The following is a 15,193-nucleotide window of genomic DNA, read 5'->3' on the forward strand; positions in this document are numbered from 1 at the left end:
ACTAGCGAGTCACATTTCTTGTTAATAGGTGAAGAGATCTGAGGCTCACTGCTCTTGAATATACCCTGTATAATAGCTAAGGTGGCAGTCCTTTGACTAAGATCTGAGCTGAGGTCTTTCATTAGTAAATCCTTTCCATTGTGTCTCTCTGTAGCGGTTGGATGGTGCCTTTAAGTGACTTTATGTTTTGTATAGTTTTCAGAGGGATTCTAAGTCTGTTCCAATATGCTTTTTGCTCTGCACTGGCAGGATAGAATCCTGTGATAAATCACTAAAGTGTTTTGAGGACATTCCCCAAATGATGGGCATAATGTGTTGTAGATTTATGAGTTCATGTCTAAGTTACTTTTAAGCTTAAGTTTTTGATATCATCATTGATAGTTTCTCTGTTAATGCTGCAGAATACAGAGAAGTTGTGGGCCGATTTATTTTGTACCTTGTATTTTAGACACTGTTTCTCACTGATGCTCACCTGAGATGAGCAAACACCATACAATTAGCTTTGGAAACCCAATCACCTCAAACAAGGTGGTTTTTACCTACAAGTCTAGCTTTATAATTGATGACTTGTCAATACAGAACCATTGCTTCCTAATGAGTCAGCATAGTGAAGAGGACACATTGTAATTGCAAAAGTTGCTTGGAACAGGAAGAAAAACCTCATTTTTTGAACTATGCCTCATCATTTTATTTGTATCCTAATCCATTGCCCTCTTCCCTTTAGACAAAGTCTTATTTAAATAAACAGACAAGTATTCTGGAGTGGGGAACCTCTCTATAGATAAGACCACAGAGACATTGATAAACTATTTCTTTTCTGGTGATCGTTATGGATTAGCAGAAATTTATGCTTTTATACCATGACACCTCATAGTGTATAATCCTATGAATGATTTGTAGTAATTTTCCACATACTACATGGTTCTTGTTGCCTTCAATGAGGTCCAAATGCTGGAGTTTTTTCCTATACTACTTTTAGAAGAGAATTTATGATATATATGTTCAGAGTTTGAGTCTGAATTTTCAGAATTTTTTCTATTAAAAATGTTTTATTTTATTTTAATAATATGCATGTGTATGTAGTAGCAGCTTGATGGTGATGGTGGGTATGCACACATGGGAATGAAGGTGCTGGCATCCAGAGAGTGTGTCTGAGCTCTTAGAGCTGAGTCAGGTGGTTGTGAGATGCTAGATGTGTTTGCTTTGGCCAATCTCTGATCCTCTGCAAGGGTATTATATTCTCTTCTCTACTGAAGCATCTCTTCAGTCCTGGAAAAAACTTTTTTGTTCATTTTCCTTGTTTGTTTTTTGTTTTTGTTTTTGTTTTTTTTCTTGGAAACAGGTTCTCACTATGTTAGTTTTCTGTCTAAGCTCCACTCCCACAGTTACTTGGTAACAGCCAGGTATGCCTGGCACTATAAAAGGGGATGCTTTTCCCGTCCTCATTCTCTTACTCTCTTCCTTTCTTGCTTCTTGTTCTTGCTCTGCTTCCCCTCTTCCCCTTTGTTCCTTCTCTCCCCATTCTCCTTCCCCCTTCCCTCCACATGCTCATGGACGGTCTTTACTCCTCTTCTCTTCTACTCTTCTCTCATTAAACATTTCCACATGGAACCTTGTTGTCCCATTGTGGTTTGTCTGGATGCGAAATGAGAGTTCTACCCCAACATTATGTAGTCCTGGCTGGACTGAAACACTCTTTGCTACCCAATCACATGTACAGTTAATGGCAATTTAATATATTTTCATGATAATATTTGAGTATGTGAAACAAGATTCTTGTTGGTTTCAGTGAAATATGAACGTGTACATATGAATATGATCTCCATGTTTATGTCAGCTCAATCTAGGCTATAGTCATCATAAAGAAGGGGACCTCGATTAAGAAAATGCTTCCCCATAAGATCAGGTTTTATTTTTATTTATCAAGCTTATAGGGTGTTATTTCAGTGATTTATACAGGAGAGCCCAGGCTGTTGTGGGTGTGGCCACCCCTGGCCTGGTGGTCCTGGGCTGTATAAGAAAGCAAGGTGAGGAAGCCAGTAAGCTCCCACTGGTTGACCACTGTACCAGTTCCTGCTTCTAGGTTGCTACCATGTCTGGGTTCCTGTCCCAAGTTCCTTCAGTGATGGATTACCAAGTGTAAGTGTAAGGCAAATACACTCTTTCCTCTGAAACTTGCTTCAGTGTTTCAGCACAGTGATAATAAACCTAACTAGGGCAATAAGTATCAGTGCAAGTATGTAGAAATGTATCACTTGCCTTGTATTTGGCCTTTTAGTAGAAGTTTTCGGGGGTTTAATTTCCAGAAAAGTTGGTTTGTTTACTTCTAGTTTGTTCTTATTACTTTTTTTAAAATTTATTTATTTATCTTATGTATGTAAGTACACTGTCATTCTCTTCAGACACACCAGAAGAGAGCATCAGATCTCATTGCAGAGCTGATCTGAGCCACCATGTGGTTGCTGGGAATTGAACTCAGGACCTCTGGAAGAGCAGTCAGGGCTCTTACCCACTGAGACATCTCTCCAGCCTCAGTTCTTTTTGGTAATATAGAGATCAGTATTCTTGGAAGATTCTTCAACTCCAGTTCTCATTCCTTACCTGTGGTGTTTGTCAAAATTATGGCTGCTCTTCAGTCACTCCTCTGGAGTTGACAGATTATTCTCAGAGAGGAAAGAATCCCATTGGGGGAAGTAGCAGGTATTTGTAAATTTTGTTCTCTTCAGATATTTATTTCACTAATTTCCACTACCTGGGAAGTGACTTTGCCTTGGGACAATTTTTCATAGAAAACATAGTTTTAGTTTCTTGTGGGGCTTGCTTGGTTTTGCGTTTTTCCTTAATTATTGACACCAAACCCACAGCCTCTTCAATGACAGGCGAGTGCTGCACCCCTGATGCATATCCATAGCCTTAGCATCTTTCTCAGTGTCAGACTTGATACCCTCCTTGTTACACCATCAATAAGGATTTTCTCACTGGCTTTTCACAGCAGAAACTTTGGTGAGCATACTGTGCTCTTAAATGAATAATCAAATGAATTGTTATTATTTTTTATTTCTCACTTATTTTTCTTTTATTTATTCATTTTTTCAAGAACTGAGACTAGGGTTCTGAAGTTGAGGCTGGTCCTTAGCTCATTATATACATGGGGCTAGCCTTGAACTTCTGATTCTCCTCATTGTACCTTCCAGACACTGAAATTAAAGGTGTAATACACCATACCTGGCTTTAAGTTTGAAGATATATTTTATTATTTGTAGAGAAATGGCATGAGGACACTGTTCCCAGCTTGCCAGCTTGCAGGCAACCTAGGGTGTTTGTCATTCTAAGCAAACTGAAACCAAGGAAGCAGACTTTCTCAAGCAGAGAATCCTGGTGCTCTGCCAAGTAAGCTGCAAACCTAAGGAAGAGACCTTCCTGTTGCTTTTCCCATGAGAAAGTAACTTTGTTTATAGTTTAATAGACATCTTGATGGGAAGCATGGTGGTGAGCAGAAGCAGAGAGAGCAGACTGGATATACAACATTCTTTACCTCTCAAAGCTTCCCTCCTGGGAAATGTTTCTTCCAGCAAGGCCATACCTCTTAATCCCTTCCAAACAGCATCACCAGCTAGGTGTCTAAATATGAGAGTCTATGAGGACATTCTCATGCATATGACTACATGTTGTTACATTTAATGATTGCCACATACACATTAGCAGAATGTTCAAGTCATTTGCTGTTAAAAGTATGTGTATAGATTCAGAGTTTCTTTGAACCAGTCATTATGCAATAGGAATTTCTTTGGCTCTTAAGGGGTGAAGACTAGCGAATAAGCCTCTTAAGGAGAATTTATGAGATACATCTGGCAATTCTGGGCTTAATAAGGAACACACCATGGAACACCCTGGTACCCACCTAGAGTAAATTTAAGAGCAAAGTCCACAGAATTAGTAATTTATTCTCAGGGCCTTTTACATAGGCCCCTAAAACATTTAATTGTCTTTCTCATTCCTAGGACTTAGCTGACAACGTCCGTGTGTCTTTAGCCGTTTTTCATGTATATAATATGTCATTAATACAAATGCCAGAAAGAGAAACCAAATCAAAAGGCATTTCAAAAAGTAGGAGTCATGTGTGTGGATAAAATATGTTTTAAGTGTTAAAGATTCTTATAAATCTTACCGAAGCTAGTTTGACTTTGATAGTGAAGGCTTCATATAATAGTCTTTGATATAATCGTAGAGAATTACAGAAAGAAATGTAAATGTTGCATTAATTTGTGAAAGTTAATGCAGTGGTGGCCTAACTTGTACTTAGAAAAATTTAACTTTGTGCCTCTTTTGATCCAACAATGACTTAACTAGCTGACTAGTTAGTCCCTAAGCTGGGAGCTTGAGACATGCCAGGATCTGATAATCTTGGTGTTGTATAGTACAGTTAAGTGTTGCATTAAGAATGCCAGAGTTTTCTGTCCTCTGAGCTTGTCTTCCCTTCTCTGCCCTCATGGCTCTGCTCTTGTCTGCCTGCTTCTACCCAGTCTCCAGGCCCTCACCCCCCACCCCCACACCTTCTTACCCCTGATCTCTTGCATGTAATCATTTCTCAAGAGCACATCTTGGCATGGGTCTGCAGTAAGTAATACTCCTTTATGTATTTTGTTTCAACCTCATGTATTCAATTTGTTATCACACTAAGAAGTCCCTTATGTAGATCTTTTAATGAATTTCTTGGGGGTGCATTTTGTTTGGCAGATGTGTTATACTATGTGTGTTTTCTTGAGTTGCTTCTATGACACAGTTTAACAGTTATTTTAGGTCAGATGACAAAGGGAATATTTTAGTAGATTGTTTAACTAATTAATGGTAACAAGTAAGTGACAGTTGGATTTATTGATGTTTGATGCAAAGTGGATGTTAAGTGTTCTTCAGGAAGGCATAGATTCCCCATTGACCCGGATTACAAGTAGAAAGTTGGAAAGTGTTTAAATATGAGACTAAAAGTGTAGGGAGGATGTTCTCTGGACAGACTGCACTGATAAAGCAACCTGAAAAGAACACATTTTGATAAGGCTTACTTGGGATTATACTTTTGTCTTTCGTTAATTGGACATTTGAGTTTTCAAATTTCCCATTTCCCTTGATAAACTATCAATGAGGAGTACGTTATGGTATAAAACTGACTTTTTTTTTCTCTCCATACAGAATCTCCACCTACCTACCATGAGGCAGTGTTTTTGGAGTACGAAATCTGAAAATCATGGCTGGGAAAAAGGCTGTGTTTTAATGAATAAAGATATTTACATATCCAGATAATTTTTGTTCATTTTAGTTTACAATATGGCTTCACGTAGAATATATTTTCACTGCTCAAAAATTCTAACCTTTAAAGTTAATTTTACTCTCAAAAATTTTGATCAGAGGAAGTAGATATTCTTGCACAGAACAATTCAATATATTTTTGTTTAGCTCAGCATTGCTAGTAATACTGGGAATTAGGAAAAACATATAAGTATCTAGTACATAGTGTTATTAGTTAATCATCTGTATATAGCAAAACATTTTCTTTTTATGTTTCTAATTTTTGAAAAATACAAAGAACATATAAAATTTACTAATCAGTAAAAGTAAGTTGTTTGCAGTTTGGACAAAGTATACCACTAGTTGTCACCTATAGCTTGACTTTAAAGGCAAACTAATCTTTACTATATTAATCCTGCCAATCCATGGGTTTGGGAGATCTTTCCACCTTCTGAGATCTTCTTCAATTTCTTTCTTCAGAGGCTTGAAGTTCTTATCATACAGGTCTTTCTCTTGCTTGGTTAAAGTCACACCGAGGTATTTTATATTATTTGGGACTATTATGAAGGGTGTCATTTCCCTAATTTCTATCTCTGCTTGTTTCTCTTTTGTGTAGAGGAAGGCTACTGATTTGTTTGAGTTAATTTTATACCCGGCCCTTTGCTGAAGGTGTTTATCAGGTTTAGTAGTTCTCTGGTGCAACTTTTGGGATCACTGAAGTATACAATCATGTTGTCTGCAAATCGTGATATTTTGACTTCTTCCTTTCCAATCTGTATCCCTTTGATCTCCCTTTGTTGTTTGATTGCTCTGGCTAGAACTTCAAGAACTATATTGAATAAGTAGGGAGAGAGTGGGCAGCCTTGTCTAGTCCCCGATTTTAGTGGGATTCCTTCAAGTTTCTCTCCATTTAGTTTACTACTAGCTACTGGTTTGCTGTATATGGCTTTTACTATCTTTAGGAATGGGCCTTGAATTCCTGTTCTTTCCAGGAACTTTATCACGAAGTGGTGATGTATTTTGTCAAATGCTTTCTCAGCCTCTAATGAAATGATCATGTGGTTTTTATCTTTCAGTTTGTTTATATAGTGGAGTATGTTGATGGTTTTCCGTGTGTTAAACCATCCCTGCATCCCTGTAATGAAGCCTACTTGATCGTGATGGATGATTGTTTTGATATGCTCCTGGATTCAGTTTGCAAGAATTTTATTGAGTATTTTGTGTTGATATTCATAAGGGAAATTGGTCTGAAATTCTCTTTCTTCGTTGGGTCTTTGTATGGTTTAGGAATAAGAGTAATTGTGGCTTCATAGAAGGAATTCGGTAGTGCTCCACCTGTTTCAATTTCATGGAATAGTTTGGATAGTATTGGTATGAGGTCTTCTATGAAGTTCTGATAGAATTCTGCACTTAACCAATCTGGACCTGGGCTCTTTTTGGTTGGGAGTCTTTTAATGACTGCTTCAGATTCAATGCAATCCCCATCAAAATTCCAAGCCAATTCTTCATAGAGTTAGACAGAACAACGTGCAAATTCGTCCGGAATAACAAAAGCCCAGAGTAGCTAAAACTATCCTCAACAATAAATAGACTTCTGGGGAAATCACTATCCCAGAACTCAAGCAGTATTACAGAGCAATAGTGATAAAAACTGTATGGTATTGGTATAGAGACAGACAGATAGAGCAGTGGAAGAGAATTGAAGACCCAGAAATGAACCCACAGACATATGGTCACTTAATTTTTGACAAAGGAGCCAAGGAAAAAAGATAGCATTTTCAGAAAATGGTGCTGGATCAAATGGAGGTAAGCATGTAGAAGAATGCAGTTCTATCCATTCTTATCACCTTGTACAAAGCTTAAGTCCAAGTGGATCAAGGACCTCCACATCAAACCAGATACACTCAAACTTATAGACGAAGAAGTGGGGAAATACCTCGAACACATAGGCACTGGAGAAAATTTCCTGAACAAAACACCAATAGCTTATGCTCTAAGATCAAGAATCAACAAATGGGATCTCATAAATCTGCAAAGCTTCTATAAGGCAAAGGACACAGTTGTAAGGACAAAATGGCAACGAACAGATTGGGAAAAGATCTTTACTAATCCTACAACCAATAGAGGGCTTATATCCAAAATATACAAAGAACTCATGAAATTAGACTGCAGGGAGACAAATAACCATATTAAAAAATAGGGCTCAGAGCTAAACAAAGAATTCACAACTGAGGAATGCGGAATGAATGAGTAACACCTAAAGAAATGTTCAACATCTTTAGTCACAAGGGAAATGCAAATCAAAACAACCCTGAGATTCCACCTCACACCAGTGTCTGGCTAAGACCAAAAACTCAGGTGACAGCAGATGCTGGCGAGAATGTTGAGAAAGAGGAACACCCCTCCATTGTCGGTGGGATTGCAGACTGGTACAACCATTCTGGAAATCAGTCTGGAGGTTCCTCAGAAAATTAGACATTGAACTACCTGTGGACCCAGCTATACTTCTCTTGGGCAGATACCCAAAGAATACCCTAACATATAACAAAGACACATGCTCCACTCTGTTTAAAGCAGCCTTATTTATAATAGCCAGAAGCTGGAAAGAACCCAGATGCCCGTCAACATAGGAACGGATACAAAAAATGTGGTACATCTACACAACGGAATATTACTCAGCTATCAAAAACAATGACTTTATGAAACTCATAGGCAAATGGATGGAACTGGAAAATATCATCCTGAGTGAGGTAACTCAATCACAGAAAAACACACATGGTATGCACTCATTGATAAGTGGATATTAACCCAAATGTTCGAATTACCCTAGATGCACAGAACACATGAAACCCAAGAAGGATGACCAAAATACGAATGCATCACCCTTCTTAAAATGGGAACAAGAATACCCTTGGGAGGGAATAGGGAGGCAAAGTTTAGAACAGAGGCAGAAGGAACACCCATTCAGAGCCTGCCCCACATGTGGCCCATACATATACAGCCACCAAACTAGATAAGATGGATGAAGCAAAGAAGTGCAGGCCGACAGGAACCGGCTGTAGATCTCTGCTGAAAGACACACCCAGAATACAGCAAATATATAGGCGAATGCCAGCAGCAAACCACTGAACTGAGAATGGATCCCCATTGAAGGAATCTTAGAAAAGACTTAAAAAGCTTGAAGGGGCTTGAGATCCCATATGAACAACAATGCCAACCAACCAGAGCTTTCAGGGACTAAGCCAGTACCCACAGAGTATACATGGACTGACCCTGTGCTCCAACTGCATAGGTAGCAATGAATAGTCTAGTAAGAGCACCAGTGGAAGGGGAAACACTTGGTCCTGCCAAGGCTGAATCCCCAGTGAATGTGATTTTTGGGGGGAGGGTCATAATGGGGGGAGGATGGGGAGAGGAACACCCATATAGAAGGTGAGGGGGAGGGGTTAGGAGGATTTTGTTCTGGAAACCGGGAAAGGAAATAACAATTGAAATGTAAATAAGAAATTCTCAAGTTAATAAAGATGGAGAAAAAAAGCAAACTAATCAAAACAGTGTAAAAAAATGAAATTGTATTTGTAAGTGTGTTGGCATTTTAAAGTTATTTTTGTGGCAGGGAGCTGTACCTGCTGTTTATTGGAATGTCTTTTCTTGGTTGTAGGATGAGCACCTGGCTGCCTTGTTCCAGAAGCTGGAGGAACCATTTGTTCTGTTAAGCAGGAGGATGGGACACTGCAATATTTAGAGGAATTGCTATCTATATTAATGGTTAGAGATGTTGAGTGCTTTTGACTGGTTTTGTGCCCAATTTTATCATGAACTTTTTAAGATTAAGAAAAAATTGTTTTAATCTTCAATTACTTATAGCCTGACCTATTTGCTTTTCTGTTGCTATAATGAAATACCATGACCAACTCAGTTTATGGTAGAGTTTATTTTGGTTGGGCTTCCATGAGACCATCATGGCAGGGCACTGAGAGATCACATGTTAAACTCCAAATATGAAGCAGAGAGAGTGAACAGGAATCGGGGCTAGTCAATATATACTAGCCTCAGAGCTAGCTCCTAGCAAGGTATAGCCTGTAAAGTCACCACCAGGGTTCAGACATTTGAGCCTAGGGGATACATTCTCATTCAAACCACCACATTTCCCTCCCAGGCTCCAAAGGCCATTGTTATAATATGAAGTATATTTAATCCTACTTTAGAAGTCCCCATGGTCTCACTCAGTCTCTGTAAAACCCTGTGAATTCGAAAAGTGAATTAATTTCAACATACAATGGAAAAGATATATATTACTATTTCCTAAAAGGAGGAATGGGGGCATAGTCAGAAAACGCTGGACAAAGCAAGACTGATAAGGCAGCATGTAAACATCAAGTCCCCTAGGTTAGATGTCCCACCTGTGGGTCATGACCCATTTACAGGGGCTCCCTAAGACCATCTGTAAACATATATTTACATTATGATTCATGACAGTAGCAAAAGTACAGTTATGAAGTAGCAACAAAGATAATTTTATGGTTGGGTTCACCACAACACAAGGAATTGTATTGAAGGGTCACAGCATTAGGAAGGTTTAGAACTAGGGCTGTAGCTTAATATCTGATATCGGAGGCTTAGATGGCACCATCCCTCCATCTTTCTGCCTGTTAAATATATTTCTTCCAGGCTGGTTCTATCCCATGTAAGCAACTCTCCCTGGAAGAAATCACAGCTTTGGCACTTCCAACACCTTGGAGTATCCCAGGCTTCACTTCATCTCTCAGGGTCTTCATGCAGGAACTCAGGATTAGGGTTGGCCCTGAGGTCATTTGGGGTGCATGCTTTTGATTTCCTAGAGAAAGATCTGTTTTTTCTTGCTTGAGAAAGGGTACATACATAGCAGAGAACATTTTTGGATTTGTCAAAGAAGGTCAGGAAAGGGCTGCAGGGAGCCATATTGGATTTGGGCCTAGCCGCTTTTTGAACTGCATGGTTCAAAGTGACTAGGTGACTCTGGGCTGTTTGGCCACAGAGACTCACCCCTAAGATGACTGCCTTAAGTCTTAAGATTGTTGGATGAAAGCCTCTCCCATGAATTTATGGCACAGGAAGATGACATTCAAGGGATGCCTCAGCTCCCTTAGCAGATACCTATTATCTCCTGAATCAACACCCGGTGTCTCCACCACCTGACCTCATCGTCTTCTGCCTGACATCTTTGCCTCCAGCTATCACTACCTATATCCACACCTCCCCCTCCTCTGTGTTTCGCAAAGGACACTCCCCCTACCTGAAAGCCTTAAAAGCTGTAACGTTCACCCCAATAAACGAGACCTTGACAACAGAACTTTTGCTTGGTCTCCTTTTTCTCTTCACCCCCATTTTGGCCCACAGGTAGAAGGCCTCTTCGGGACCCTGAATTACTGGGTCCCCGCTGGCGGGGGCAAAAGGCCATAATTGTTAGTCTAGAAAGGGTATCACCGAGTTACCCCTTTGTATTGGTTGCCTCTTCTACCAGCTCTATCTACTCTTCCTGGGTCTAGTCTCTGGAATGAATGAGTAGTTTGTCTTGTGGGTTGGTGAAGATATCTGGAAATTTTAGTTATAGCTAATAGTTTTAGCTATGAACTCCCTGTCTGAAGACTTATCTGCTGTGAAGATTTGAATAGGAATGACCACCATAGGCTCATATGCTTGAATGCTTGTTGTATAAGGAGTGGCACTATTAGGAGGTGGGGCCTTGTTGGAGTATGTGTGGCCATGTTGGAGGAAGTGGATCACTGGGAAAGTGGACTGTGAGGCCTTTATATTCAAGCTATGACCAGTGTCGACACAGTCTCCTGCTCCTGCCTTCAGATGAAGATGTAGAACTCTCAGCTCCTTCTCCAGCACGATGCCTCCCTGAATGCTGCCATGCTTCCCACCATGGCAATAATGGACTAAATTTCTGAGAGTGTAAGCCAGCCCAATGTCAGTTCTCCTTATCAAAGTTGACTCAGTAATGGTGTCTCTTCACAGCAATAAAACTGTAAGACACCTATTCACCTACTTTTTTTTGCCCAGTGAAATTGTTCTATCTGTTTCTGGCCCCCAATTATTTATTTATTTAATTAGTTTTATTTTCCTTTTTTTTATACCAAATAATTTCTTTCTGACTTTTCATTTACCCAATCTAGATTTATTCCTTTCTGATCATTTTAGCACTTTTTCTTTATTGAGTATTACTACCCAAGTTTTTCTTAATTTTGAGTCTTCTTGATGGTCATAGTTGTGTATGTTTGCCCCCAATTGACAGCAAATTGCTGTCAATATGTATGTCAGTGTCATGTTTTTTTTAACCCGTGCAGTTGACTGATACATATTTGTCATTTAAGATCTCTTCATATATCACTGTGCTTGATTGCCTGGTTGTCTTCATAGTGGTTTAGATGATTTCACCTTGCTTCTCTGGGTCCATGGCTAATTAATTAATTAATTAATTAATTAACATGAGTACACTGTAGCTGTCTTCAGACACATCAGGATAGGGCATCAGATCCCATTACAGATGGTTGTGAGCCACCATGTGGTTGTTGGGAATTGAACTCAGGACCTCTTATCCACTGAGCTATCACTCCAGACCAGGTCCATGCCTCTTAAGGTATGGGCAATATTAGCCCTCTTTAGTCCTTACTATAGTTCCTTGTTATATAGACATAAGGTAGAGCTACATTTTCATTACTGTATTAATTGTACTGTTGTTGTCTCTGTGATGACTGAATCTAACTATTTTATTTATTCGTTGAGTTAACATTAAGTACTAATCAATCAAGATATTTGTTTAACGAGAGCAGATCATACTGTTTATAATTACAAGTTTGCTGGTAAAGTGTTACGTCAGAGTGGATCCTGGTACAGCTTTTAGAGTTAGCCTGTAGAAAATGCAAAAATTATCTTCAACTTACCTTGGCAAATTTAATTTCTTAGACTTTGGTCATATATACTCTGAGAAGTTAAGAACGTTAAAAACAAAATCACTGCTTGTTATATTCACTACTTAAGAAACTCCTCAATTCTCTATAGCACCTTATGTGGGAAAAAGCGAAGGAGGAAAAGAGTGCAGTGGTACTATTTTAATTCTTATATTTGGTCTGAAGTTTCTTTTATCTTTGTTTCCTCCTGGTGTTTGATTTAGGACATTAAGGTCCTTTCAGATTCTTTCACTAGTAAGGAGGGTCTGACTCTACAAAGAACCTTGGCTTTTGTGTTTTGAGCCCTTTAGGTCTTTGACTGTCCTGTATAGCCTTCAGCCTGTGTATTGATCTTACACAGCCTGCAGTGTAAGCAGTTGAGATAGCTGGTCTTGCTACCTGTGTCCTGTGCCCTGTTTAGAAGTGGAGGGATGTTGGAAATCAAAGTGTGCATGAGAAGGTTGATTTGGGAGAGAGATGCCTAGATCAGCCCATTGTTATCTGTGAGAAAGCTTTGGAAACATACCTGCTGTGTTTTCAGTTGCTAATTTTCAGTTGTGAAGGCCTCATCTCAGGCAACCTTGACTTCCTGTCCTTTTTTTTCTCTCAGACTCAGGGAACCCCAACTATGTTGTGGCATTGGTGCCACCTTGTGTCCAACTCAGGGCTGGTGTGCTAACTCTGGTTGCCTAGGTTTGCTTGGGGCTTGGGCAGGGAGCCTCTCAGTTAGCTCTCTGTACACCCTTTAGACTCATGCTTAATTTCCACCCTGAAGCAGCTTCAGAGTAAAGCCCTAGTTGTTAATATTGAGTGGATGGGGGTGGATTTCCATATCGGGTTACTTCGGTTCTAAGCCAGACATGGGTTTGTCAATTTGTTATTAAAATTTCCAACCCTAACAACCCATGTAAAAGACACACAATCCAAATTTTTTAATCATAAGTTATATGCCTAGATTTGGCATATCTAATACAATACTAACTTATTTCCCAATTCTAAGACTCCTTATTACTTCTGGTTTCTCCCAGCCACATGATTCTGGTGCATAGTGGCTTCCTTCTCTCCTCTTCCTTCTCTCTTTTTCTCCTTCTACCTGCCACCATCTCCTGAGCCTCCAGTCCCACCTTTCCTATCTACTACCCAATCATAGGCTCTAACCTTTTATTGACCTATTAAAGTGGAGAGAAGGTTCACATAGCATCACCTAAGTACATGATGCTCTGCTTGTGGGATGGGGGCAACCCCTCTTGAGGAACCAATATGAACAATAATATACAAGCAGCATCAAGCCAAACCACTACAGTTTACTCGTAAGATCTCAGTTTTTAGTACAAAATCCCATAATGTTAGTTGTTTAAATGTGTGTCTTATTATATTTCTTACACAACTGTTTTCCAAATGTGGGTTGGTCTGGTGTGCTGTACCAGCATAGAGTACTCATACTTAACAGTGTGTTTTCATGCCACCAATACATGAATTTTTGTTGGATATGCTAAAGAATCATAATGGTTTTACACAGGAAAGCTAATTGTCAGAATTTCATTTTGTTTTAGAGTCAGGGTTTTCTGTATAGCCCTGGCTGTCCTGGAACTCACTTTGTAGACCAGGCTGCCTTCAGACTTAAAGAGATGTGCCTGCCCTCTGTCTCTGAATGCTAGGGTTTAAGTCCTGTGCCCAGCTTGATATTTTTCTTTGTCATTCTCTCTCTCTCTCTCTCTCTCTCTCTCTCTCTCTCTCTCTCTCTCTCTCTCTCTCTCTCTCTCTCTCTTTTGCCCCAGTCAATGGATTTTATTTGGTCACAGGGTCACAGGCCAGGTATGGCCCCAGATTTATTTGAGCTTCTTCTTTGGGGCTCAGGTTGTTGGAGTGGCTGAACTTCTTGTAACAGTTGACTATACTGTGTGAAGGCCTGAGTAGCACTTGTGGCAGATCATCTTGTCACAATTGTAATTCTGGACAAGGTGACAAAGGGATGACTCGATGATGCCACTGTGCAGACGCAGCACCAGGTACAAGGTGGACTCTTTCTGGATGTTGTAGTTGGACAGGGTGTGGCCATCCTCCAACTGTTTGCCAGCGAATATCAGCTCTGCTGGTCGGTGGGATGCCTTCCTTGTCTTGGATCATTATTGATAGTGTCACTGGGTTCGATCTCAAGAGTAATGGTCTTGCCCATTAGGGTCTTCATGAAGATCTGCATGTTGGCATCTGCTACTTGGCAACCTTGTTGAAGAGAAAGAGTGGTTTGGGGTTTTGGGGTTTTTTGTTTGTTTGTTTTGTCTTTTCTTTTTAATACTTAGATCATTTTGTTGACTTCTTGGTGTTTGTTGAGGGCTGGTATAATTTGCATTTTAAATATATTTACCTGGATCTTCACTGCTTGCTCTGTCCTTTGTCTTAACAGGCAGGTGTCCTTTGATTTGGGACTGAATAGACTTTTTTATACTTTGCTGGCCCTACTCCAAGAGAGGAGTCAGTCTCCAGCATTAGATTACTTTTCTCACTGGTCATCATTAGCATAGAGAATGCCTTTGATCCTATCCCCACAGCAGCCAGTTCCTGCCCCTGTGGTGGAAATGTCCCAGGTTGGGGGGCAGAGAATCCCCTAAACTAGTTTCAAAAAATCTACAACAAACTGTGAGGAACTTTGTTTTGTTTTGCCAGTCAGAATTTACAATTCAAGCTTTGGCTGTGGCCAAGGTCAGGATTAATGTTTTCTTTTCCATGGGCCTTTAGCCCACTGACACAGTTTGGTAAAGGGCTGCTACTGAGGTCCTGAAAGTCCCAGGTAAACTGGTTACAATTCCTTTGTCAGCTGCTTAGTATCTAACACCCAGGTTATAACGTCTCTCCATCCTTTTGTTATTAGTTCTTACTAGAAGCCTAGTGCCATTTAGAGGATGGGTCTCTTGAGCAATAAAGCCACGGAGCTGACACTATAGGGAGGTACTCCTTAAGGGAAAATCTAAGTCCAG

The 15,193-nt window shown here is 39.9% G+C and overlaps 1 pseudogene; it reads right to left on the bottom strand.

The window, feature by feature from the left end:
• Uba52-ps1 (ubiquitin A-52 residue ribosomal protein fusion product 1, pseudogene 1) overlaps positions 1-14,418 on the bottom strand; it is a 37,111-nt pseudogene extending 22,693 nt beyond the window's left edge.
• Between the last annotated feature and the right edge of the window lie 775 nt (positions 14,419-15,193).

Source organism: Rattus norvegicus, chromosome 3, assembly GCF_036323735.1.
Source record: "Rattus norvegicus strain BN/NHsdMcwi chromosome 3, GRCr8, whole genome shotgun sequence".
Lineage (NCBI taxonomy): Eukaryota > Metazoa > Chordata > Mammalia > Rodentia > Muridae > Rattus > Rattus norvegicus.